Source organism: Aotus nancymaae, unplaced genomic scaffold (genome assembly GCF_030222135.1).
Source record: "Aotus nancymaae isolate 86718 unplaced genomic scaffold, 86718_ANA_hifiasm-v0.15.2.pri h1tg000010l, whole genome shotgun sequence".
Taxonomy (NCBI): Eukaryota; Metazoa; Chordata; class Mammalia; order Primates; family Aotidae; genus Aotus; species Aotus nancymaae.
Window position 1 is genome coordinate 71,371,750 of NW_026988421.1, and position 27,321 is coordinate 71,399,070.

Sequence of the window (27,321 nt, forward strand, 5' to 3'; positions counted from 1 at the left end):
CCTGGAGTTGAGTATTGTCCTGCCTTGCTAGGTTGGGAAAGTTTTCCTGGATAATATCCTGAAGAATATTTTCCAGCTTGGATTCATTCTCTTCATCACATTCAGGTACACCTATCAAATGTAGATTAGGTCTTTTCACATAGTCCCATGTTTCTTGGAGACTTTGCTCATTCCTTTTTACCCTGTTTTCTCTAATCTTGTCTTCTCGTTTTATTTTGTTAAGTTGGTCTTCAACCTCTGATATCCTTTCTTCTGCTTGATCAATTCGACTGTTAAAACTTGTGCATACTTCCCGAAGTTCTTGTATTGTTTTTCAGCTACATTAATTCACTTATATTCCTCTCTAAATTGTCTATTCTCGTTAGCATTTTGTCAAACCTTTTTTCAAGGTTCTTAGTTTCTTTGCATTGGGTTAGAACATGTTCTTTTAGCTCACAGAAGTTTCTTATTATCCACCTTCTGAAGCCTGATTCTGTCAATTCATCACACTCATTCTTCATCAGGCCTTGTTCCCTTGCTGATAAGGAGCTGCGATCCCCTGTAGGAGGAGAGGCATTCTGATTTCGGGTGTTTTCAGCCTTTTTGCACTGATTTCTTCCCATCTTTGTGGATTTATCCACCTGTCATCTTTGTAGTTGCTGACTTGCAGACTGGGTCTCTGAGTGGACGTCCAGCTTGTTGGTGATGAAGTTTTTTCTGTTTCTTAGTTTTCCTTCGGCGGACGCCCCTCCCCCACAGAGCTGGACCTTCCTGGGTTCAGCTGTGTTTGCTGTAAAACTCAATCCTCGCGCTTCCAATTGCTGTTTTTTTGTGGGGGTGTGACTAGCCGAGCCCGATCACCTGGCTCCCTGTCTCAGAGCCTCTTCTTTTTTTTTTTTCAGTTGAATGGTCGACTCTCTCCGAGGTGTTCCAGTCACCCATTGAAAAGGCGCTGGAATCTATGTAATTTCCCCTGTGGCAACCCACTGCACCGGCTGAAACAGCGGCGTTGAGATTAGTGGCGCTTTTCTGCCCGGGACTCTCCCAGTCTGGTTCCCCGCTTTAGTCCCCTTTTCAATCAGCTGAATGGGCGACTCTGCCTTCCCAGAGCTCCAAACGCCAACTAAAAGGGTACCCAGTCTCGTATACTCCACACTGAGAACCGCCGTGTTGGCCAAAAGAGTCGCACTGGCAATCCGCAGGGCTCCTCCGCTGGGAATCTCCTGGTCCGTGGGCAACAAAAATTCCTCTGGAAGTGTGGCATCCACTTGCTCTCTGCACTTTCACTGGGAGCTACAATCCTGAGCTGCTGCTAATCAGCCATCTTGTATCTCTCTCCCATGTTCTTGGTTTTTACCCAAATGAGTTGAAAACTTCTGCCCACACACAAAAACCGGCTTATGGATACTCATAGTAGTGTTATTCAAAATTGCCAACAATTTGGAAGCACCTAATATGTCCTTTACTAGGTACCTGATAAACTGGTACATCCAGACAATGGAATATTATTCAGTGCTAAAAAGAAATGAGCTATCAAGCCATGAAAAGACATGGATAAATGCATATTAAATGCATATGACAAAGTGAAATATGCCAATCTGAAAAAGTTACACACTATGATTCTAACTCTGATATTCTGGAGGAAGCAAAACTATTGTGTTGGGATTCACTCGGGGTGCTTGGCAAAATATTAGGGAAAGTTATAAGATTATAGTCTCAAACCTTTTGGAAGGCCAAAAGGTTTTAATGGAACAGGCTGAAGGCAGCCAGTTCTTATGTTAGAACTTTAAGTCACAGGGTAAAGGTTAGAATAATAAAAGCTTCCCCAGGTAAGTCTGTTTACCCCACATTCCTTTTTCCCTACACTAATTTGTTTGCTCATGCAAACTTTGTGCTGGATGGCCCTCTCAGGGGAATGTCAAAGGGAAATAAGGGAAATTACCCATTAATGGTGTTTATTCTGGGCCCGGGAACCAAGACCTTTTATCATTCATAAAACCACTCTTTTAACCATGTTAATTATCCACAAGCCTGCTGACTTAGAACCTCTGTTATTAAATGTATACTGAATAAATGTGAGGAAGGACAGGGAGTTGTGGTTGGTTAGCTGCAATCGCCCTCTGAAAGTAGTTGACGACCATCCCTAGCCCACTCAACTCATACTGTACTCTGGTGTGTATGAGCGTATTTCATTCATCTGTCACTGCATCAGGGTCTATAGGACAGACCTCCACAAGTGGTGATCGAGGTCTCAGGTGGTGACCCCAACATGATACTCGTCACAGCTGGCACCCAAACAGGGACACCGACATGATCAATGTCTCAGGTGGTGACCCCAACGTGACTGAGGTCTCACTATGGTGACAGCAAAAAGATGAGTAGTTGCCAGAGGTTGGGGGAGGAAAAGAATTACTAGGTGGAGCAAGGAATTGTAGGGCAGTAAAACTATTCTGTGTGGTGCTCTAATGATGGATACATGTCATTACACATTAGCCAAAGCCCAGAGATATTCAACACCAAGAGTGAACCCTAATGTAAGCTATGGACTTGGGGTGGTAGTGATGTGTCAATGTTGCTTCCCTGGTTGAAACAATATAACCACTGTGGTGGGGGTGTGTGTCGGGGGGAAGGGGAACAGGGAAACTCTGTAGTTTCCACTTAATTTTGCTGTAAATCTATAACTGCTCGAGAAACTAAATTTTATTTTTTTAAAAAAGGAATACAAGCACACTGTAGGGAAATTCAAACAGAACAGAAACACACAAAATGAAAAGCAAGTCATTCTTCCCTCTATCCTTGTACACAAAGGTCACCACCAAGCAGTTTCCAACGTATAGTTCAAGACACACAAATACACATACAGAAATGTATAATACATGTGTATATATATATTTACATAAAAGATAAATATATATGCATATGTGTTTAGCTTATATATGCTCAGATATATAATTTTTTTTTTTGCTTTAAGTTCTGGGATACATGTGCAGAACATGCATGTTTGTTACATAGGTATACATGTGCCATGGTAGTTTGCTGCACCTACCAACCTGTTATCTAGGTTTTGAACCCTGCATGCATTAGGTATTTGTCCTAATGCTCTCCCTCCCCTTCTCCTCCACCCCCCATATATGCACAACTTTTTTAAAGAGGAAAGAAACTGATGCATCTGCAAACTCTTCAGCAGAAAGGTCAGCTCTGGTTAAGTAATGGCTCATGTGATTACATGATATAAGAAATACATATCTGGCAGTCTTGTGGGACTGAGCCCTTTAACCTACCAGGTCTGCAGTGAGTGACTCCAGTTAGGGTCAGAATTGAGCTGCACTATGGATACCCAGTTGGTGTCAGAGAATTGGTCAGTGTGGGGGAAAAGAACTACATATCTGGCCGAGGGTGAAGTACTGAGAGTTTTGCTTGGAGTTTTCCTTCTCAATTCACATTCTGACCTGGCGCCCCTCCTGGCATGCACTGGGGAAATGGAGACTTAGCTAGCCTGAACTGGTCTGAGTGGCTCACAACCTCCACACACTGCCATGCGAGCGGCTGGGCACTCGTCCGTCCCAGGTCACTGGGCAGGAGAGAGGGAGGCAGCAGCCTACAGCAAGGTGTCGACAAGAGCCTGGAGCCCAGAACTCAAGATGGAAGGTCCAAGACAAGGCAGAAACATCTACTACGGTAGCCCTGTTCCAAGGATCTCAGCCAGCGACCTGAGGCCAGGCCTCCTCTTCCAGACCTCGCTTGTTCCATGGGCAAAACCAGGGGCATCCCTTTTTGAAGTCCTTCCTTCCTCTGGGATCTTAGGATTTCTGAAGGGGGCCTCTCTCAGTTTTCACCCCAAATCCTAGACTTACAGACTCACAAAATGTCCATATTGGAAGGGATCATGTTCTAACTCCCTTGGTTTTGTGGCTAAAATACACTAGGGACATGGTTTGCTCAAATCACACGCTGTGGCGGAGAGGGTCTGTGGTAGAGCTTGGCCTGCTGGCAGCTGACGGCAAAACCTGACACCCTGTCACAGTGCTGTATCGCAAAACCTGTGCTGCTTCCATCCAAGCTGGACTGGCTTCACTGGTGGTCCCAGTGGGTCCTTCCCTTGGCCACCTACTTGAAGACCCCTCCTCCAAGGGCAAAAGGAGACAGTACAATAAGCCTGCCTTAAACAAGGGTCTGCCAAGGCCATTCCTCATGGCCAGAAGGTTACAGAAACCCTCCGTGCATCAGCTCACAGTTCCCCATAGCTATGATGATGAGGGAAAGCAGACAGAGCCCAAACTCTGCCCCACACACCCCTTCAGTGGCAGAAGCTGGCCCCAGCAGACCATGTACTTAACTGTGGCTGTGGAATTCCATGGAGTGACCCACACCATTAATCAATCCATTAACCACAGAGGCACTGATTAATAATGGTCGACTTTTTTCACAACGTTTTGTTATGGAGCACATATATAAAACAGAATAATTTAATAAACCATCATCCCTCAGCTTCAACAATTATCAACTTAAGACCCATCTTGATTCATCCCACAACCCACCCACTCCCCTGTATTGTTTTTAAGCAAATCCCAGACATCATATATTATTTCATCTGTAACTGTTCATATCTCTAAATATTAGGAACTTTAATATAAATACATACAGATGCTCCTTGACTTAGGGTGGGGTTACATCCCAATAAACCCATCATGAGCTGAAAATGCATTTGATGCTGGCAACACAGCAGCCCCCAACTTATGATGGTTCCACTTACGATTTTTCAACTTTACGATGGTGTAAGAGTGGCATACACTCAATAAAAACCATAGCCTCATTGTAACCCCATCATAAGTGGAGGAGCTGGTTACATCCCCATAAGCCCTTCTTAAAGCGATGTAACCCGATCATAAAGTTGAAAAACTGTAAGTCCAACCATCTTGAGTCAGGGACTGTCTGTGTGTGTGTGTGTGTGTGTGTGTGTGTGTGTGTGAGAGAGAGAGAGAGAGAGAGAATGAACATGTGTATATGTGTGTGTGTGTGTGCTTATATAACTACAATAGAGCTGGGACTCTAAGTTGAGATCAGGCTTCTATACCAGCAAAGGACTCAGGTGCGGATTCACATTAGGAAGAGTGCAAGCTTAGAATGCTTGAGGGGGCACCTGTCAATACAAGACGGCCAGAAAACCAACTTCCCCAGGACTCTTCCAGGACCACTGAGCTCTACCTAGTGATGATGATGCTGCCAACCATCTGTGAATGCTGTTTTCCAAAGTCCAAAATGCAGACCCACAGCCTTGTTCACCACTGTTACCCCAACGTCTGGCTAGATGTGCACACTATAAATGCAGCTTGAGTGAAAGAATGGAGGGAGTTCTGGGGCCTGGCCTCCACTTTGCCAGTTAGTCAATTTTCTCCTTTATAACCTCTTCCTTCATTGGCTCCTAAGATCATTTAAGTATCAAATAGGATGTATTTTGCCTGCAGGGCAAGGAACCTCATAATGAACACACAAATCTAAGGCTCTCAGCAAGAACATCACATTCCCACAATAAGCAATTGGCCTTCTGTAGAGCAGGACCCACCTGGTATGTGACAGTCAACTCTGATGACAGCTAAACGGCTACAAGTATCCAGAACATACACGCTCCAAACCTTTCCTCCAGGCAAACCTTTCCTCCAGGTCTGTTCATTTGCACTATTAAGTCTGTTTGCTTCTGAACACCTACCATCTACAGCCCCTAAAAGTCTTGCTCAGATCTAACCGGGATGCCCAGGCCCAGCTCAGCCTCGCCTAGGAGCAGGCAGTGTGACGTGCAGCTCCGTGCTGCCCAGAATGTGTTCTCTGACACCAGCTTAATATCTTGCAAGTTGTGAAGTCAGCAGGTACGTAGTTTAAGGAGAGAGAGAGAGACAGACAAGAGCAAGAGATTAGTTGCCCAAAAAGTTTAGAAAATGCTGACGACTACATATAGTTCTATACTGTAACTACACATCCCCTTTCTAGGAAACTGCCAATTTGCAACAGTAATAAAAGCTCTGATAAATCCTGTAACAAAGAAGCCTGCTTAACTCTATCCTCAAATTTCCCAAACTAATTAGGCCATCATAATAGTTACCATTTACTGAATGCTTTTCACGTGCCAGGCACTGTGTTAAGTGCTTCACATGCAATCGAACTTTATAACAACCCTGAGACAAATACTAAAATTATCCTTCTCATATCAGAAATGAAGACTGAGGGACAGTGAAGCTGTGTAACTCACCCAAGATTATAGCTACTGAATGGCTGAGCCAGGCAGTCGGCCTCCAAAGCCCAGGACTTTACCACTATACTATACTTCCTCACAGAGTCCACTGGCCCCAGGAACTAGTATTTTAAGGACAGAGCTTTAGAAACACTGGTGATCAAATAGCATAAAATTAGGAATCAGGATACCTGGCTTCTATGTCCAGTTTCACTGTATGATCTCAGGTACTTCATTAAAGGCAGTGAGGGACGGTGAGAAGAACATGGACTCTGAAGTCAGACTACCCAGGTTCACATCCCAGTCCTGCTCCCCATCAGCTATGCAATATTAACAGTTTACGTGACCTTTCTGCACCTCAGTTTTCCCCATCTGTAAAATGGGGATAGTAACAGTTTAATTCCAAGTTTGTTCTCATTATATCATGTAACATATCATGATATCCTGTTTCTCCAAAACAAAATAAGAAAGAGAAGACCCTGGGCCATTTGATAACTGAAGGGGGAAGGGAGGGGTGGGAGAGAAACACAGAACTGGGGAGGGCCAGGGCAGTGTGAAGGGTGGAGGACGGGAGTGGGGAGCACACTGGCATGGCTGTGTTGGGTTTTCCAGCCTCCCAATAGAGAAAGCACCAACAGGAAATTGGCACTGTTTTCTTTCCATCCCCTCCACATGCCTGGGTGTCTGGGGGCCTGCTCCAAGCTCAGGAGTAGAGGGGGCAGCAGAGGCCACAGGGAAGGGGGATCTGAAAGACCCTCGGAGAAGAAACCTGCCTGGGAGAGGGACCTGCAGAAGCAGGGCCTCAGCCTGCACAAGCTCCAACCCTGCGGGCACTGGAGCCCATTCTCAGGACCTTCACTGCAGCATGGCACAGATGGCGCCATCTTCTCTCCCCTGCCTGCCTTTCCACACCAGGTCCCTGGTGCTAAGAAGGGGCAGGGGCGAGTGAGGAGGAACTCACTTTCCATATGAGGGAGGCCGAGAGCACACAGCGTCACACACAGGTCTCTCTGTCACACTCTACAGCAGGCTTCCCTGCAAGCCGGGCCACTCCTCTTTGTGGGCAGAGTCCCCTCGGAGGCCTGGCCACACCAAACGGGCTCACAGAAGAGCCAACGCTTGGTCAAATGCCGAGTCCAGTTCAAAATTTCTGAGTAGTGGAAAGTGGGCAGCAGAGGAAGGTGACAGAGACACAGCGTTAAGATGTGGCTGCCACGCAGGCCAGGCTGTGATGGGCACTCAGGTCCTGGAGGACATTGAGATTCTTGTAACAGACACAGTGGCAGTAACAGGAAAAGCCCCCATCCAAGTCCTGACTCCAAAGTGTAGATAGGACCTGCTGTAGTTTGAATGCTTTGATCTCCCCCAGATTCATTATTGAGATCCCAACTCCCAATGTGATGACATTTGGAGGTGGGGCCTCTGGAAGGTTATGAGGTTGGAGCCCTCATGAATGGGATTCACACCCTTATAAAACAGAGCCCAGAGAGCTCAACCCTTTCCACCATGTGGGGACACAGGAAGAAGGTGCTAGCCTATTTGTGAACCAGAAAGTGGGCCCTCACCAGACACTGAGTCTGCTGGCACCTGCATTTTCAACTTCCAGCCTCCAGAACTGTGAGCAATGTGTTTCTGTTGTTTATAAGCCATTCGGTCTATGATATTTTATTACAGCAGCCTGAACCCATTTAGACAGAACCTAAGGAAACACACACACACACTCACACACACTTACTCTCAAAAAGGGAAACAGTGGGTTGTGTTTGTAAGTGCAGGTGGCGGGGAGGGGACACAGGTCTCAGTCTTTGCTCACTTCCGCATGGGGAAACCACCCCCAGTTACACCACTTGAGCAGAGGAGCTTCTCCCAGGGTCCGCATAGGAGAAACTAGCACAACAATGGAAGTGAGCTGATGTCAATCAGGCTCAAGTGCCAGGGTGGCTGAGGCCCCCCTGTCGGTCCCACCCCTCTTAGTTGTCAGGTCACTCCATTCCTGGGCCCACAGAGATGCGCCACACCCCAAGCCCTGCAGCAGTTACTGTCTACAAGGGAACCCTTCCAGTGGCTCTGCCGGAAAAAAGCATGGGGAGCTCCGTCTCTAAACCCCTCCCTCAAAAAAAAAAAAAACCCTCCCTCATCTTGCAGTGTGGGGAAGGGGGAGCTGAGCGGCTCACACAGGACACGCAGCCCAAGCCTCACTGACATTGACTTTCACAATGTCTACCCCTAGATTCTCGGCAGGTCCTTCTACCGCCCCCAATCACCCTTTCTGTCACACTCTAGATCAGCTCCCCCATCTTTTCACGGCCCACAATCCCCCATCAGGAGCCACAAACATCACAGGACAGTCACAAGAGACTTCTCAATTCTGCTGCATGAGTTTTACCACAGCCCACACAGCTCTGATATCATCTTCTAGCACTGCTGCTGGGCCACCGGGGTGGTACACAGGTTTGGAGTCCAGTGACAATGATTCCATTCTAGCTCTACCTCTTGTTACCTGTGTGACCCTGGATATACAGATTGACCTCTCTGAGCCTTTTTCCTCACCTGTAAAAAGAGGAAAAATGATCCATCTCATTATACAGCTGTGACAATCAATCTCATTATACATTATCACAGCTGTCCAACAGGTATTAGCATGCAGCAGGTGCTCAGTTAATTTTAATTTACTCCCTAGGAGGCATTAGCCTGCGCCAAGGTCTGGTTCCTAATGCCACTGCTTGCTGTGTGACCCTCCCTGGGCAACTTAACCTCCCTGAGCCTCCATGCTGTCTGCAAAGATCTGATGTGACCCACCTACCCCGGATTACTATGAGGACTAAAAGTAAAAGAACAGGAACATGCTTTGTAAAGCCCGACACAGTTCTCTTCACTCTGTGGCCAACACACCTAGTGTTGGTCTCTCTCAAGTGGCCAAAGAGGCCAGGCTCTGACATTTGGAGAGGGAGAGAAGGGTCATGGATCCTGGGCAGAAACTAACCTGGCCGGATGTCAGGCTCCTGCCTCCCAGGGGATCAGCCCAGCCCACACAGTGAGGGGAGTGTCCAGCCAACCCTTAAGGTCCTGGGGCCTCAGGACAATGCTGGTAAGGGAAGGGTAGAGGGAGGGTTTTTCAGAGCCTGAAACTCAGCTACCATCAGCTTCCTTGATTAGGTCTCTCAAAGATATCCCCAGAACTTGTGAATGCGTTACTTTACATTGCAAAAGGGGGTGTCCTGATATGATTAAGGTTACCTGCCATGAGATGGGGAGACTAGCCTAGATTATTCAGGCAGGCCCAATCCAATGGGAAAGGTCCTTCAAAGCAGAAAGCCTATGTGGATGGGTTAAAGAGGAAAAGGAAGAATAAGCAGGAGAGAATTCAGGCATGAGAGGGATTCTATCCATTGAGGAAATGAGCCAAGTGCCAAGGAACGCAGATGGCCACTAAAGCTGGAAAGGACAAGGAAGCATTCACCTCTAGGAACTCCAGACATACAACCCTGCCAACACCTTGATTTTAGCAACATGAGATCCAAGAGACCATGAGATAAAACTGTTAAGATAAAAAAGGCGGGTGGTAAAATAGTGCAGCCACTATGGAACACAGTATGGAGATTCCTCAAAAAATTAAACATAGAACTACCGTATGATCCAGCAACCTCACTCACGGGCATACAGGCTAAGTACCCCTCCTTCAAAATGTGTGGGATCAGCAGTGTTTCAGATATTCTGGTCTTCAGACCAGATGATTTCAGATTTTGGAATACTGGCATTACACTTACCACTGTGCATCCAAAATCCAAAAATCCAAAATGCTTTGATGAGCGCTTCCTTTGAGCATCATGTTGCAGCTCAAAAAGTTTCAGATTTTGGAACACTTCAGATTTGGGGTAGTCAACCTATATACCCAAAGGAAATGAAAGCAGGGACTCCAGCAGACATTTGTACACCCATGTTCACAGTAGCCTCATTCACAGTAGTGAAAAGGTGGAAACAACCCAAGCGCCCATTGATGGATGAATGGATAAACAAAACAAGGTCTCCACGTAAAAACAAGAGTATCATTCAGCCTCAAAACGGAAGAAAGCTCTGACATATGCTACAACATGGGCAAATCTTGAATACATTATGCTAAAGGAAACAAGCCAGGCACAAAAGAACAAATACTTCTGATTCCACTTATACAAAGTCTCCAAAGTCGTGAAATTCATAAGGACAGAAAGTAGACTGCTGTTGCCAGGGCTCGGGTAAGAGGGAATGGGAAGTTTACATTTCATGAGTACATAGTCAGTTTGGGAAGATGAGAACCTTGTGGAGATGCATGGTAATGACTGTTGTGTAACAAAGAGAATGTATTTTAACACCACTGAACTGCACACCTAACAGTGGGTAAAATGGTAAATTTTATGTTGTGTGTGTATACATATACACATATATATGTATGTGTGTGTGTGTGTGTATTTTTTTTTTTTTTGAGAATGGAGTCTCGTTCTGTTGCCCAGATCAGAGTGCAGTGGCATGATCTCGGCTCACTGCAACTTCCCATTTCCTGGGTTCAAGCGATTCCCTACCTTAGCCTCCCGAGTAGCTGGGATTACAGGCACCTGTCACCATGCCTGGCTAATTTTTTGTATTTTTAGTAGAGACAGGGTTTCACCATGTGGCCAGGCTGGTCTTGAACTCCTCACCTCAGGTGATCCGCCTGCGTTGGCCTCCCAAAGTGCTGAGATTACAGGTGTGAGCCACTGTGCAAGGCTCTGTGTATATTTTTACCACAAAAAAAGTTGCATGGTTTTAAGCCACAAGTTTGTAGTAATTTGTTACAGCAGTAATTGAAAACTAATATACTGTACACAATGCAGTGGTGAGGGGTTGGGAAGATGATGGTCAAAGGGTAGAAAATCTCAAGCCGGGCACAATGGTGTAGTCTATAGTCCCAGTAACTTGGAAGCCTGAGGCAGGAGGATTGCTTGAGCCCAGGGGTTTGAGGCTGCAGTGGGCCTTGATCACACCATGAATAGCCACTGCACTTCAGCCCAGACAATATAGCAAGACCTTGTCTCAAAAAAAAAAAAAAAAAACTCAGTTAAAGAGGAGGAATATGTTTTTTCCTTTGCACAGCATGATATAGTTAATAATAGAGTACTACACATCTCAAAATTGCTAAGAGAATAAACTTTAAACTTTCTCACCGCAAAAAAAAAAAATAAGCATTTGAGGTGATATACTAATAGTTTGCTTTAATTACTTCATATCGTATTCATAGATTATAACATCACTTTGTACTCCATAAATTTACATAATTATAAATGTTAATTTACAATAAAAAATGTTTAAGGAAAACTATTGGCCAGGCACGGTTGCTCATCCCTGTAACCCCAGCACTTTGGGAGGCTGAGGTGGGCAGATTACATGAGGCCAGGAGTTTGAGACCAGCCTGGGCAACATAGTGAGACCCAGACTCTATTAAAATACAAAAATTGGCCAGGCACAGTGGCTCACGCCTATAATCCCAGCACTTTGGGAGGCTTAGGCAGGCGAATCACCTGAGGTCAGGAGCTCAAGACCAGCCTGGCCAACATGGTGAAATCCTGTCTCTACTAAAAATACAAAATTAGCTGCGCATGGTGGCAGGTACCTGTAATTCCAGCTACTGGGGAAGCTGAGGCAGGAGAATCACTTGAACCTGGGAGGCAGAGGCTGCAGTGAGCCGAGATCATGCCATTGCACTCCAGCCTGGGCAAAAAGAGCAAACCTCTGTCTCAAAAAATAAAAATAAAAACACAAAAATTAGCCAGGTGTGGTGGCACGCACCTGTAATCTCCACTAATCAGGAATTGCTTTGAACCCAGGAGGCGGAGGTTGCAGTGAGCCAGGATTGTGCCAATGCACTTCAGCCTGGGCGACAGAGCAAGACTGTCTCAAAAAAAAAAAAAAAACCTTAAAGAAAACTAATACATACAGTGACTATTCCTTCTCTCTTTCCCTCCATATCCTTCTATGGCATTCTCTTTCCAAGGGTCTCTGCTCTCTTTGCATAAGAGCTATGTGGACACGTCTACCTAACTCAGCAAGGTTTCTTCGAAAGGAAAGCATTAAACCACCAAGACTACAAAAAAAAGCCCTTTCCAACAATGGAAGCAGGGACCAGGTGCTTGCCTCTCCCACATGTTGGCAACGGGGCTTGGCACAGGTGTACTAACTTGAATTACCAGTCAACATGAGACACCAGGGGACTCGGGCCCTCGGTGGCTTCTGCGTGGCCAGGCTACACACTCCCAGTCAGCAGAGTTGCACAGGCAGGGCCATCATATCCCATCGGCCAGGACCTTACAATCGGATGCCAGAGGTCAGTTTAGCACCTCAGAGATGACTCAGTTCATTTCAACCCACCCCACCTCACCCCAATTCAAAATGACAGAGAGGAACACCAAGGTGATACAGCAAGACCCTAAGAGGGCTGGTGCCAAATCCCCCCCACCCCCACTCCCAGGCAAGAGCTCATCGTCCCCAGGGCAGGGTGGGTACAGAGGCTTATTGTCCTCAGAGCCCGCTGGCAGACTCAGGCCCAGTTCTCTAGGATGTTTCTTTGTATTCCATGGGGCGGGGAGCTGCCTGTGGGAGTTCAAGCCTGGGTTGCTGCTTCTTGCCCAAGGCAACAGCAGGTACAGTGAGAAGACCAGGGCTGAAAAGAGATTAATTTTGCAATATTGGGGAATGACTTCCTTTCAAGAAACATACCGAAGGGGGAAGAGATGTGATAAAATCCTGCCCCTCCTGTACATTTCACCTATGCACGCTAATCAGATTTGTGTGGGCTCCCTCTTCATATAAACAGACAGCAAAGGGTCACAGAACATCTGAGGAAGGCTCTACCAAGAAAGGCAGAGACCAAAACAGAAGAAAAGGAACCAAAGATACAGACGATGAGAAGTAGAGGACAAAAATATAATCAATATCCTGAGAGAAAATATTATAGCCATAAAACAAAAAGATCAGCAATCACTGTAAAATTTGAGAGCCCAAGAAGCAAAGAAAAGATACTAAAACTTCAGAAAAGAAGAAATGAGGGTCCTTTTTCTGGGGAACTGTAAGGACACTGGATGTCAACAGCCACACTGGAAACTACAAGACAACGGAATAATGTGTTCAGTGTTCAGAAAGGAAATTATTTTCAGATTATAATTCTATAGCCAGCTAAATTATCCACTACTGAGAGGATGGAACAGAGATATTTGGAGGCATACAAAGCTTCAAAAATGAAAAACAAAAACCTACCTCCCATGCACTTTTCTTAGGAACTTTTGGACGATTTCAGCAAAATGAGAACATAAGTAAGGAAAATAAAGATAAAATATATAGGATCTAGGAACAGGGGAATCTAACACAGAAGACTGTAAAAAGTAGTCCCCAGATTATAGTTGAGCAGCAGGCCTGGGGAGCAACTAGACCAGTTTGGAACAACAGACACACAGAAAATCAGGCCCCAAAATGGGGAAAGCATCCACTTGAGGAATAACGGGACACGAAGGACTGTACTCCTAATGTGTGACCACAGCACACTACTGGCACAGCATCAAACAATGTAATTTATGGTCACAATAATGCAGACATTAAATATTGATGTATGTATTGGTTCCTTAGCTATCAAGCAGGAAGTCAAAATATTTCAAAACTGACAAATTAAGAAACAGTAACATAAGCCTATTAATTAAAAATAATGAGGTAGTTAAAAATGGTTAACTCTGGAGAAAGAAAGAGAAAGGATGTGTCAGGGGACTGCTGGTTTCATTATAAGCCTTTTGGATCCACATATTTGGCTTTTTTCATTTTTTATTATAAAATATTTTTTATAATATAGCAACAAATACAACATATTTATGAGTTATAAAGCATAATAAAATAAGCATCCGTTATTATCTAACTTTAGAGAGAAAATTATCTGCCAGGCAGGGTGGTTCACGCCTGTAATCCCAGCACTTTAAGAAGCCAAGGCAGCCGGGCGCGGTGGCTCACGCCTGTAATCCCAGTACTTTGGGAGGCCAAGGCGGGTGGATCACGAAGTCAAGAGATCGAGACCATTCTGGTCAACATGGTGAAACCCCGTCTCTACTAAAAAATACAAAAATTAGCTGGGCACGGTGGCGCGTGCCTGTAATCTCAGCTTCTCAGGAGGCTGAGGCAGGAGAACTGCCTGAACCCAGGAGGCGGAGGTTGTGGTGAGCCGAGATCGCGCCATTGCACTCCAGCCTGGGTAACAAGAGTGAAACTCCATCTCAAAAAAAAAAAAGAAGCCAAGGCAAACAGATCACTTGAGGCCAGGAGTTCGAGACCAGGATGGCCAACGTGACAAAATTCCATCTCTACTAAAAATGCAGAAATTAGCCAGGTGTGGTGGCACATGTCTATAATCCCAGTTACTCGGGAGGCCGAGGCCGCAGTGAGCTAAGATCACGCCATTGCACTCCAGCCTGGGTGACAGAGGGAGACTCTGTCTCAAAAAAAAAAAAAAAAAAAAAAGAGAGTATTACTACATTCTTCTGTTTTTTGAGACAGTCTCTCACTCTGTCCCCAGGCTGGAGTGGTCACCCAGGCTGGAGTGCAGTGCTGCAATCTTGGCTCACTGCAGCCTCAGCCTCCCGAGTAGCTGGGATTATAGGCATGTGCCACCATGCTGGTTAATTTCTGTATTTTTAGTAGAGACAGGGTTTCACCACGCTGAGCAGCCTGGTGAACTACATTCTTCAGCTGCTTTCTGAAAAAATAGGCATATAGCTTTTAGGGGAAAGTTAAAACAAAACACTAGCAGCCACTCTCTGGGACTGGTACCGGCATCTACAGTAGGTCCAGGTTTTGTGGGGCCTGAAGCTTACAAGATTTTAGGAGTCCTCTTCAGGACAAAAAATGCAGAACATCTTAGTTTTTTGCAAATGTTATGAACCATATGACTCCGTGAACTCACTGCTAGGGCCCCTCCCACGGCCCCTCACTAGGGTGCTGTGAGTCCGGGTACCTGAAGCTTCCGTTTTGTTAGCTTCACAGTAATCCTACCTGGGTTTATGGAGGCACCAGGGGCTGGACTAGACTCCACAGGATAGGGAAGAAAAAAATCAAATCTTGGCCTGCATCATGCTTTCTCTCTAGCTGGAGAGATAAACACAATAGCGCACTTCCAAGAAAACACACACTACAATATTTAAGAGCCATTCCCAGGAAGAGTGGGGAGGAAGACAAAGAATTCAGAAAATGTGTTCCTTGGGAGCGGAGCATAGGGGCATCTGAGAAACTGGCCTTTCTCTGATGGGCCTTGGCAAACCTAAGCCCTTCGGGCCTTGTCTACCTTACCTATATCCAATGAGTGCGCCTGCAGGGCCTCAGTGGTCTGCTATGCTGCCTCCTGGAACCTGGGACTCCTGAAGGCTTTTGCAGCTCAATAGCATTATTTCACTGGAGGGAGGAAAGGGCTGGAAAAGGGGGAGACTCTGGCTTAAATCTTTCAAAAATATTAAAACAGGAGGAGCTCTGGCACCAAGGGCCCCACATTCCTGCATGGTGTCACTCGGCTAGGGCTGGCAACAGCTGTACACCTCCCTCCCTCCCCCATTCAGCTACCTGGGCTGTCCTTGTAGGAATCTGCATTTGTGATCTCAGGAATAGAGGTTTAACCAAGGCCTTTCCAGTTGTTGTGTGATGAGCCATCCCATTTCCTTGTGCATGGCTGGCACAGGCCCTTCTCTCACCATAGGCTGAGGAAGAGAGGTGGAGAAGACTGAAGAGTGTGATGGGGCAGCAAGGTGCTCCCTGGTCTCTCCCGAGGAGGCCGTGATGCCCATCAGCCAGTCCTTGGGGCCTGTTTAAACCACTCTGGAAGCCCAGGCCCTTCAAGCCTGGGAGACTTAAGAGAGTGTATATTCTAGCTCCAAATGGCTGAGTACCCTGCTCTGCCTAAAAGCCTCAGGAAGCCTCTCCAAATAGCCGTTATCAAGAACTGCTCTTCAAATGGTACCAACGTCCCCAGTCAGTGGCATGTAGCTAGAAGCCGCAAGAACCTGCAGCTCACTCTGGAGGAGAAAACACCTTCAGTTGGGAATGGGCTGACCCTTCTGCAGCTGGCATCCTAAGCTGTGTCAAGCAGTCTGGGGGCCAAAAGTCATTCACGCTGGGCCACTGAGGAACAGCAAGATAACTCAAGGTACCTCAGGGACATGCATGATGGAGAGAAGCACAGAAAATGCATGTCCTTAGCCCAGCCCAGCTCAGCAATTTCCCTTTTCAGGACACCTCTGCTCAGGTAATCCCTCTAGCTGGTCTGACTCTCTTGGCCTTCCCTGAGTCTAGATGAAGTTAGTCCACTTTCACACTGCTGATAAAGACATCCTGAGACTGGGCAATTTACAAAAGAAAGAGGTTTATTGGATTCACAGTTCCACTTGGCTGGGGAGGCATCACAATCATGGCGGAAGGTAAAAAGCACATCTCACGTGGCAACAGACAAGAGAAGAGAGCTTGTACAGGGAAACTCCCCTTTATAAAACCATCAGATCAGGCTGGGCACGGTGGCTCATGCCTGTAATTCCAGCACTTTAGGAGGCCAAGGTGGGCAGATCACAAGGTCAGGAGGTCGAGACCAGCCTGGCCAACATGGTGAAACCCTCATCTCTACTAAAATACAAAAACAAAATTAGCCAGTATGTATGGTGGCAGATGCCTGTACTTCGGACACTGAGGCAGGAAAATCGCTTGAAACCGGGAGGCAGAGGTTGCAGTGAGCCGAGATTGTGCCACTGCACTCCAGCCTGGGCAATGAGAGCAAAACTCCATCTCAAAAAAATAAATGAGTAAATGAAGAAAATAAAATAAAAAATAAAACCATCAGATCTTGTGAGACTTATTCACTATCACAAGAACAGCACAGGAAAGACCTACCCTTGTGATTTGATTACCTCCCACCAGGTCCCTCCCACAACATGTGGGAATTTAAGATGAGATTTAGGTGGGGACACAGCCAAACCATATCACACCTCTTTCAGGAAGCCCACCTGATCTCCCACCCACAATGCTCACTGTTCCTGGAACTCTCCCAGCACTTGTCCTAAAATGTTTTCCACATTCTCTAGAGTTCTAATAAGCTCCCCTTTTTCTAACTCCTAGGATAGATACACATATTACCTTCCTATATACCACCTCATTAACCTCCACAATGCTCCTATTGGATAGGTATTATCACCCTCATTTTATAAGCAAGGGAACCAAGGCTGAGCTGGCTCCTGACATGCAAAGTTCACACACCCAAGTGCCAGAGTCAGACACTTTTTCTAGGCCTCCCCGTGAGAGCATCAGTTGCTGCAGGCTATAGGACAGGCCTCTCCTCCTGTCTCCCACCACCGCCTGCCACAGGGCTGGAACCATGAGGTCCTTGACACATACTGAATATTGGCAGGAATCCCAGTGGACCCTGACTCATTTCTTCCATTCTCTGGGTGGCACCTGTTTGGGTAGCCTCTGTTACATAGGCCCCAGGAATTCTGGGGGCAGGGGGGACACATCTAGGACATTTCCCTCTCCCCAACCCCAAGGCAGGACCTTAAGTGATGTGAGTGGGCGTATGAACATCCCAAGCACTTCTGAGAAGGGGGTGGGGACCCTGGGTGGGGGCTCCAGAGCCCCAGTGCCCTGCCCTTGCTGGTCGCAGGGGCCATTAGGTCACCAAACCAGCCAGCTAGTCTCAGGGCAGCACTCCACCAACCCTGACTACATTTTCCCAGGCACTAAACAAAAAGCCTACGCAGGTGCTGTTAAGCATTCAGCTCCCCACCCACGTGCCAGGAACTAAAAATAGCTGCAGCCTATGTCAATCATTAGCCAGGCTACGCCTCAGACCTCCCCTCTGAGCCCTGGCACCTGGGGCAGCTCAGGCTGGGAGAGTGGCAATGGGCAGCATCTGGGGCCTCACCAAGGAGCTAAACTTGAGCAAGCAGGTTCTGAAAGACACTTCTTCAAGATAAACTCAATTCCCAGTGCACTGGCATTTGGATTACACGAGAATCCTAACATACTGGAGCTGGGAGGGGCCTTCATGAAATCACTTAATTCAACTGGTTTATTTTATTTGAGGTGGCAGCTGAGGCCCAGAGAGCAGGAGGACTCTGCCTGAGGTCTCAGAGCTGGCGTGGGGCAGGGCAATGATTAGAACCACGTCCCTGGATTTCCAGACCAGTGCATTATGGACCAGGCTGGTCCCCCAACACTCAATGCATTTCTGGGCTCCATCCCACCTTCTCAGGCTGGGGAACGGACTTGAGAAATACAAAGAGGTTAAACCTCAGAAAGAGAGAAGAAGAAAATGACTGCTGCCCCCCAAATAATGTCCCATATAATCAAGCCATACAGAAAAGCACCAGCTGCTCCATGGGAGCCTTGTGACCCTGTTTCTCTCCAGATCACCTCCCTGTGTGTTGATGACAACAGAGAATGGGGGTTGGCAACCACTGCTCTGATCTCTCAAGGATATTACCAGCCATGGAGACCAAACATCAGCCCCACCTCAGTTCAGGGTTCAAATGGCCTCCGCTCCCAAGCTGTCCTAGAAACAGTCACCTAGGTATCACATTTGGAGTTGAAGAAGGCAAGCTGGGAGGAGGTAGCACAAAAAAATAACCCCTATCCCACTGGGTCTTGGAGGGGCCCCTTGATCCCATGGGGTCTGGAAGATCTGGTGGTGGATCCAGAGACGGAGCAGGTGGATGCCAGACCAGACGTTTGGGAGCAGCAGATGACTCTCGGGGCAGCAGCAAAGTCACAGCAGCTTGCCAGCCTGTGCACAAGCCCACAGGAACAGAGGCTGCCTTGTTTGCACTGCCTGCAGGATTGCCACTGTCATGAGAAACCATCCCCACTTCCTAACCTGAGGAACACAGGCTTAGCCAATAGCAAGACTGGTAAGCATAGCAGTAGTAGTTTCAAATTCAGGAGAGCAGTGGGTGGTGTTCCAGAAACTTCTGGTTGTCCTCCTCAACCATCTGTTCTCTCTTGCTTTAGTAACAGAACACTCACCATAGCCTGGCACACAGCAGCCCCAACTAAGGACTGTTTCTCAGACTCCTAGCAGCTCGGAGGGCCTGCCATGGGGATGTGAAAGTGAGCAGTCTTGGGCTATGCAGGTAAGGGAGGCACCTAAACGGTGCTACCCAAAATGTGGCCCAGAGACTGGCGGCATGACACAATCTGGGAGCCTATAAGCAATTAAGATGCCCAGGTCCCATTGCCGATCTCCTAAATCAGAATGATTAGGGGTGCAGTCAATCTAAGAATCTGTGTTTTAACAAGCCTTCCAGATTGTTCTTATACATGCTCAAGTTTGAAAACCACAGCCCTAGAGAATGTTAGGGACAACAGTCCATAAGGAGCCTGAACAACCTCGTGGAACACACACTTAACCTGGACTCTAACTTTTCAAGAAAGAGTGAGAGTGAGAGAGAGAAAAAGAGAGAGAAGGAGTATCCTCTCTTCACTCACAACCAAACCTGAATCGTAATACAGGTGGCATTGAGAAGATGATGTATTGCTTAACCCAAACAGCAAAAATCAGGAAAGGAGTAACATGCAAGTATAAGTGATAAGCAAGATGCAAGGAATAAAATCAAGTACACATGGTATGTGAAGTCAGAATTCCTCTCCCAAAGACAGAAACCATGCAATTAGGTTTGTTGCTGTTATTGTCTTCCGTCATCCTCCATCCACCCCCAACCATGTGCTGATTGTAAGAGAAACAATTTTTTTTAATGAAGCTTCCATCTTCAAGAAAAACTTTTTTAAGTGGGAAAGAAACATTTAAAACTAAGGGTTGGTCAAAGACATACCAAATAAATGCAAAGAAAAACCAGAGGTGGAAATATTAACATTAAAAATAGGCAGCCGGGCATGGTGACTCACACCTGTAATCCGAGCACTTTGGGAGGCCAAAGCAGGTGGATCACCTGAGGTCAGGAGTTCAAGACCAGCCTGGGCAACATGATGAAACACCGTCTCTACTAAAAACACAAAAATTACCTGGTCACGGTGGCGCATGTCTGTAATCCCAGCTACTTGGGAGGCTGGGGCAGGAGAATCCCTTGAGCCCAGGAGTCCGAGGTTGCAATGAGCTAAGATTGCACCATTGCACTCCAGCCTGGGCAACAGAGTGAGACTCTGTTTCCAAAAAAAAAAAAAAAAAAAAAATAGTCTGGGCACAGTGGTTGGCCGGGTGCAGTGGCTCATGTCTGTAATCCCAGCACTTTGGAAAGCTGAGGCGGGCAGATCACTTGAATCCAGGAGTTTGAGACCAGCCTGGGCAACATGGGAAAACCCTGTCTCTACCAAAAATACAAAAATTAGTCAGTCTTGTAATCCGGTCTCAAAATAAATAAAAATGAAAAACTATATAAAATTTAAAAATACGTACATTGAGGACTTTTCGATAATCCTGCCTTAGCAGGTCAAGGGGTTTTTCCAGCCATTTCTCTCGGGCATTTGCCTTTATCTGTAAACACAGGACTTGGAGAACTACTCACTAGGATCTCAGGGTACAACGAGGCGTAGGCTAGTCCAGCATGCTGAGATAGTTTATGCGGCATAAAACACAAGCACAGAGACGAGCTTAACACTTGTGGCCTGCATCTTTCTGCCCTCCGGCCCTGGAAAGTGTTTGTGTACTGGCTACCCCGTCAAAAACTCATCTTGCTGCCTCGAATGAGGAAGGAAACACGTAAATGCGAGGCAGAGCAGTCTGCTCCTTGGATCTACAGGAAGGGGGCGGGAACTGCAAAGTGAAAGAAGAGGTTCCTAGGCAACGTCCCCAGAGTTTGGACACAAATCTCATTTTAGCCACCTCTCCTAAAAATCCAGCTATCATGGGGACCATCAGGACAGCCAAGGACAGGGAGCTCGTGATTATCAGTGAGACCTGATTACTAACCACTCTGTGTGAGCCTGAACAGAAACTAAAGGGCTTGAATGTCCTCTGACTGATGCCTACATTTAAATTTCTTTTTTTTTTTTGAGACGGAGTTTCGCTCTTGTTACCCAGGCTGGAGTGCAATGGCGCGATCTCGGCTCACCGCAACCTCCGCCTCCTGGGTTCAGGCAATTCTCCTGCCTAAGCCTCCTGAGTAGCTAGGATTACAGGCACACGCCACCATGCCCAGCTAATTTTTTTGTATTTTTAGTAGAGATGGGGTTTCACCACGTTGACCAGGGTGGTCTCGATCTCTTGACCTCGTGATCCACCCGCCTCGGCCTCCCAAAGTGCTGGGATTACAGGCGTGAGCCACCGCGCCCGGCCTACATTTAAATTTCTGAGCCTTTCATTTACTGTCTTATAAAATGTACTTATTTAGTAATTTTAAGACTGTAAAGAAAAGAGATTCTCCCAGATCCTTGGCCATATACTGTCCTAAAACACAGACAATATAGGATTTAAGGCCAAAGACCAAAGGCATTAAATAACCAACAAATGACACAAGGTAGGAAGATCAGCTTGATAAACCTGTATACAAGAAACAAGAAAGCCAAATTCAAAAGACTACAACTTCCACAAATATAAGTAGAGCTGGACTTTGAAAAACTACAGTGAGGCTACGCACAGTGGCTCATGCTTGTAATTCCAGCACTTTGGGAGGCTGAGGCAGGTGGATCTCCTGAGGTCAGGAGTTTGAGACCAGGCTGGTCAACACAGTGAAACGCTGTCTGTACTAAAAATACAAAAAATTAGCTGGGAGTGGTGGCGGGCGCCTATAATCCCAGCTACTAGGGAGGCTGAGGTAGGAGAATCACTTGAACCCAGGAGTCGGAGGTTGCAGTGAGCCGAGATGGCGCCATTGCACTCCAGCCTGGGCAACAAGAGTGAAAATCCATCTCAAAACAAACAAACAAACAAATTATAGTGAGAGTTTTTGTCATACCTCCCAGAATCTGACAGCCAGGTAAGCAGGGATATAAGAACAACTGAACTTAACAGATATATCTAAAGTCAGCGTCCCGCAGAGTACCTATTTTCTCCTTTCACGTCCATCAAACATGTTAATATTGATCATGCAGTTGGCCACAAAGAAAATTTAATACCAGCCAAGTACAATGGCTCACTCCTGTAATCCCAGCACTTCAGGAAGCTGAAGCAGGGGGACTGCTGGAGGCCAGAGCTTTGAGACCAGCCTGGGAAACATGCTTCATTCATTCATTCATTCATTCATGAGAATGAATCCGTTTTGTGAAAGGAGCAAACCCTTGCAGGCACCTAGGTCTCATGAGCATGGAACACTGTGGGGAGGGATGTCAGTGGCAGTGAAAGGGAGCAGGAGGGTAAATCGAGGAAACAGAATCAAACACTGCCTCAATGACATCCTCCTTGCCTTCAAAGCCAACATTTCAGAGCCTGTCTAAACTTACTATCATCAGATCCTCATGTCCTGCTACTCCTCACCCATTTATTCCAACTGCTGCCATCATCCCACCAGAGCAGCAAAGGCAGACGCATCTCTTCCACATCACTGACCACAGCCGTGATGCCAAGCTGACCACTCTGTTCCACAAAGCAGACTCACCCTGGCTCCTGATACAACCCTGTCCTGGCTTTCTGGGCCCCTCTCAGGCCGCTCTTTTTCTGGGTCCTTTATAGGCTCATCTTCCTTTACTCAGCTGTTTGAGGTGAGTTCTTCAATCTCGCCGTGCCCACAACTTCAAATACAAACACAACCTAGACAAACGTGTGTCTAGGCAACACCCCCTGAGCCCCAGACCCACCAGCTTATTTGATATCTCAAAGACACCTCAAACACAACAGGTCCAAAACCAAATGCGTGATCTTCATCCTCCAAACCTGGTCCTCGTCCAGTGTCCCAGGTCTCAGGGACACCAGGGGGATGACTCGAGGGTGAGTGGGGACGGTCTCTCCTTTTATGCACATCTCAAAGGGCGAGGCCAACTGCTTGGCAACAAGCAGTTCTACAGGAACATGCCTTGTCACCTACTTCCTAAAAATAGCCACGACCTTTTTAGTAGACACAGCAAGCTCACATCTACCATCACCACTCCTTCCCCACCGACACACACGCCCTTTCCCCCAGTGGTGCCACTCCCCAGGCTGGATCTGCTCCCTCAGCCTCCCTGTGAGCAGACTCCATGTTTCTCCTCTCTGCCCTCACTTAGATTCTCCCCATCTCACATCCTCCATGCCAGCTGCTCCCAGGTGTGAGGGGCAGGGGACGCCTGACTTCCCTCTCAATTTCCTTTCCTTCTTCGCTGCTAAGGCAGAGCCCAAGCCCCTGGAAAACTAGAGATCCCAGAACCAGGCTTTGACCACCACATGCTCTACCCCCGGCTTGACAGCTCCAGGCAGTCACACACCCACGATTATCAACATTGTCATCACCACCCCCTTATCTCAAACCCCTTTGGGAACATCTTCTCATCTGATTCTCCATTCCAGGCAGGCATTTGATCATCCAGAACATGGGGGCTCTGTGTGGCTGGGTGGCTTGTCCCAGGTTACCCAGCACAGAGAATTCTGTCCCCCAACTCCTTGGTTGCTCCCACCTGTTCCTTCCTCACATCAGCGTGGGCAAGGCCAGCAGTGGTTTGGATCGCTGTTCAGGCTGTACTTTCAGGATCTTCCCCAATAACAAACAACTATGTGACTATCAGGTTTTATTTCATGGGTTATCGGAGAGAGGGTCAGTAAGCCTAATGTGTAACAGTTTCAGTGGTTATCAGACAGCTCCATTGAATTTCAACAACTCCCTTAAAAATACAAACTCTCACCAAGAAAACCTCAGTTTCTTCATTAATCCTAAGAGCGTTCCTAAGTATCACTCAAAATTCCTACTATTCTGGGGGCAATGGGATCAGAGGGTGTTGCAGAGAAAAATCCAGAGAAAGTGAAAAGTCTGTTTTTTTGGCTGTGCTGGTGAAGCATACCCTCGCGTGGATGCTTCCTTATGGAACCAAGTGCCAGGAACTGCTTCAGGCTTACAGGAGAAGACGGTGGTTAAGAAGAGAGAGGAGGCCAGGCATCGTGACTCACGCCTGTAATCCCAGCACTTTGGGAGGCCGAGGTGGGTAGATCACTTGAGGTCAGGAGTCCAAGACCAGCCTGGCCAACATGGTGAAACCTTGTCTCCACTAAAAATACAAAAATTAGTCAGGCATGGTGGCATATGCCTGTAATCCCAGCTACTCAGGAGGCTAAGGCAGGAGAATCACTTAAACCTAGGAGGCGGAGGTTGCAGTGAGCCAAGATTGTGCCACTGCACTCCAGCCTGGGCGACAGGGTGAGCTCCGTCTCAAAAATAAAAAAAAGAAAAGAAAAGAAAAAAAGAGAGAGAGAGGAAGAAGGGAGGTGAATCCAAGAGCAAGGAGGGGGTGCACCAGAAAGTTTCTGGGACCTCTGATGTTCCAGCATTCAGCAGGCATTATGGTTCCACATTCACCTCCTGCTCACACCAGTTTCTCTTCTACAGTGAGTTCCCAAGAAGAACCCACACTAACCTATTCTGTCTCAACTCCCACTCCTCTCATCCCAAGCCACACATCACGTCCCCAAACACATTACCTAGGCATCACTAATCAATCCTGGCCTTCTAGACACATCCACCCAAGGTGGGCCCCTTCTAAAATATCATGCTTAAAGGCATCAGATGGGACTTCCACTCCCACCTCTTAGTCCCAGTTCATCTCCATCTCACCCTCCCCACTTTTCTCTGCCTATCCAAACCCAGCCTTCAAGGTCCCATATTTTAACCACAGGAAAACCACTTCCCTGCGCTGCCTCTGTTGTTCAATTAATGACAACTAACTTCCTGAGCACCTATATTAGGCAAGGCCCATCTGAGTGCTGCCACCAAGAGGTAAGTTAGAAACAGCCCCACCCTCCAGAGTCAGAGGACCGGGCAGAGATAAGCCACATGGCCACACAAATACTACGCAATTCGATAGATGAGAACTGGGTCAGTGCCGGAGGGGCTGAGTGAGCTCAGAGCACATCCCATTCCTCCTGCTAGGGAGCAGGCACCCAGATGGCTCCCAGGAGGGTGGAGAATCCTGGGCAAGACAAGGGAGGGAGGGCATTCCAGGAAGACAGAGAGCATGAGCTTAGCATGAGCTAAGCCAGAAAGATGGTTCAGGAAAAGTGCATTTCAACTTTAGCTGGACCTTCCACTGCTACTATTTTTCGATGCTTACACCTGATTACTTATGAGCCAGGCCTGCCTCACACACTTTATGGCTAATCCGGGTGACACCCACCTGGGACAAAAAAGTATGGTGCAGCAGTCACCACCTGTCTGGTCCATACCTGAGCGCTGTATGGTTGTTAAATAAATGAATGCACTGAATCTCACAACAAGCCTGTGAGGCAGGGATTAGTATTACCCTCATTTTACCGATGAGGAAACCAAGCACAGACAATAGTCAGATACAAGATAGTGAAGTATGTGCCCAAGGTAGTGGGCACCCAACGCCAGGGCAACAAACTGCCTTGGCACCTCACCTGGCCTCTCTTGCCAGGCAACACCTTGCAGCACAAAGAATGCCTTGAGGAAAAGGGCCCCGTGAATCCTCCTGGAATCCCCAACAACTGACTGCTGCATAAAAGGAATGAGGGAAGCAAGGAAAGCCAGTGAGGGGTGAGCATACCAAGCCCTGCCCTGCCAGCCTTTAGTCCCTATTGTGCAGGCAGGGCAGGGCAGGGCAGGGGCTTGGCTTCACAGCTCCACGCCATGCCCAGGGTAGAGAACAGAGGGGAGAGCTACCACAAACTCCCAGTCTCCACAGAGAGGTCACTGATTGGAGGGCAGAGACAGAAATGCCGGGGCCAACTGCTCCCAGCTTGGGCTAGCACTGGCTGGCTTAACTTTTCTCCTCCAGAGTCTCTACGTGACAAACTTCACATCTCTCCTTTAAACCAACAGAGCATTTTATCTTTCTAAGTCTTAAGGGCCTGGCCTGCGCCCGTGGGGAGATGCAAGTCCTGGAATCCCTTTCTGAAACTGGGGATCAAGGCTGGGGAAGCCCTGAAGGCAGCCACAGCACCTGGGATGGCTCCCACATTCTCTCAAACACTGGGGAGAGTTCCTTGCAAATAAACTGCAATAATGGTAGCAGCTCCCAGGATCTGCGTGCTCCCAGTTTCGGAGGAAAGTCCTGAAGGCAGCCTTCTCTGCTTGCCCTCCCCGAGCCCTGCCTGGAAGGGCGCGCGCACCCTAGAAGGCTCCGAGGGGCGGAGGAGGGGTCGGGCCTCCCGCATCCCTCCTGCGGCCGGTCGCCTCCTGCGCGCAGGGTCAAGGCCCCGGGCCCGCCATCGTGCGCGCCCCCGACCCTACCCAGACTCAGACTGAGCCCTTGACCCCTGAGCCCAGGGGGCCCGGCGAGTGCACCCCTATCCCACGGGAGGGGGCAGTTCCCGACGCCGCAGCTGATCGATGGGGCAGCCAGGCCGACACAGCCCGCCCGGGACCCACCGACGCCCTCCTCTGCCCCCCACCGCATGCCTGCCGTGCAACCAGGAAGACGCAGGGCCGCCCCGGGCTGGGCGCTGGATAGCCCCGGGCCTCACCCGCGGGACCGCGGGGCACTGCCTCCGCCCCGTCCTAGGCCCCCGGCCGGCCCGGGACCCTCACTCACCTGGCCACAGGGACCCGGGACGCTAGGGGCGAACTGGGACGTGGGAGGGAGTCGCTCTCTCCGCGAGTGTCCCGGGCGCGGCGCCTGGGTTCTGCCTGGGGCTGGGTCCCTCTCGCGCTCGCGGGGCACTCGGGGCACTGGGGAGTCGCGGGCGCCACAGCAGTCAGGGCGGGGCGGGAGGAGGAGCCCCCTCGGCGGAAAACTCCGCGGGCGCGGCTGCCCCAGGCGCCGGGGGCAGGGCGGGGAGGGGCGGGGCCTGGGCGCGGCCCCGCCCCCGAGATGAGGATGGGGCTGGGCGGGCGCGAGAGGAGCCTGGGCCTTCCGGCTGCGGTGCTGCTCCGGGACGCCTCGGGCTCCGGAGGTTCCTCTGTCGCCCTAACCCCTTACGGCGCCTGGTGCCGCGCAGAGTCGCATTCGCCCTCCCGCAGGGGTGGGCATTTTCTAAGCCCCCTCCAGCCTTGTGTGCGTCGTTAGTAACC

General features: G+C 48.2%; 1 protein-coding gene across 2 annotated transcripts in view; it reads right to left on the bottom strand.

Moving 5' to 3' along the window:
• The window catches only part of ANXA11 (annexin A11), a 55,341-nt gene extending 28,385 nt beyond the window's left edge, over nt 1-26,956 (bottom strand). The window contains exon 1 of one of the 2 annotated variants that reach the window (XM_064374385.1): nt 26,843-26,956. The gene's annotated coding sequence lies outside the window, so the exon portion shown is untranslated. Of the gene's footprint in view, nt 1-20,739; nt 20,909-26,842 lie in introns of those variants that run through there. The other variant, XM_064374386.1, reaches the window with a different exon arrangement.
• Between the last annotated feature and the right edge of the window lie 365 nt (nt 26,957-27,321).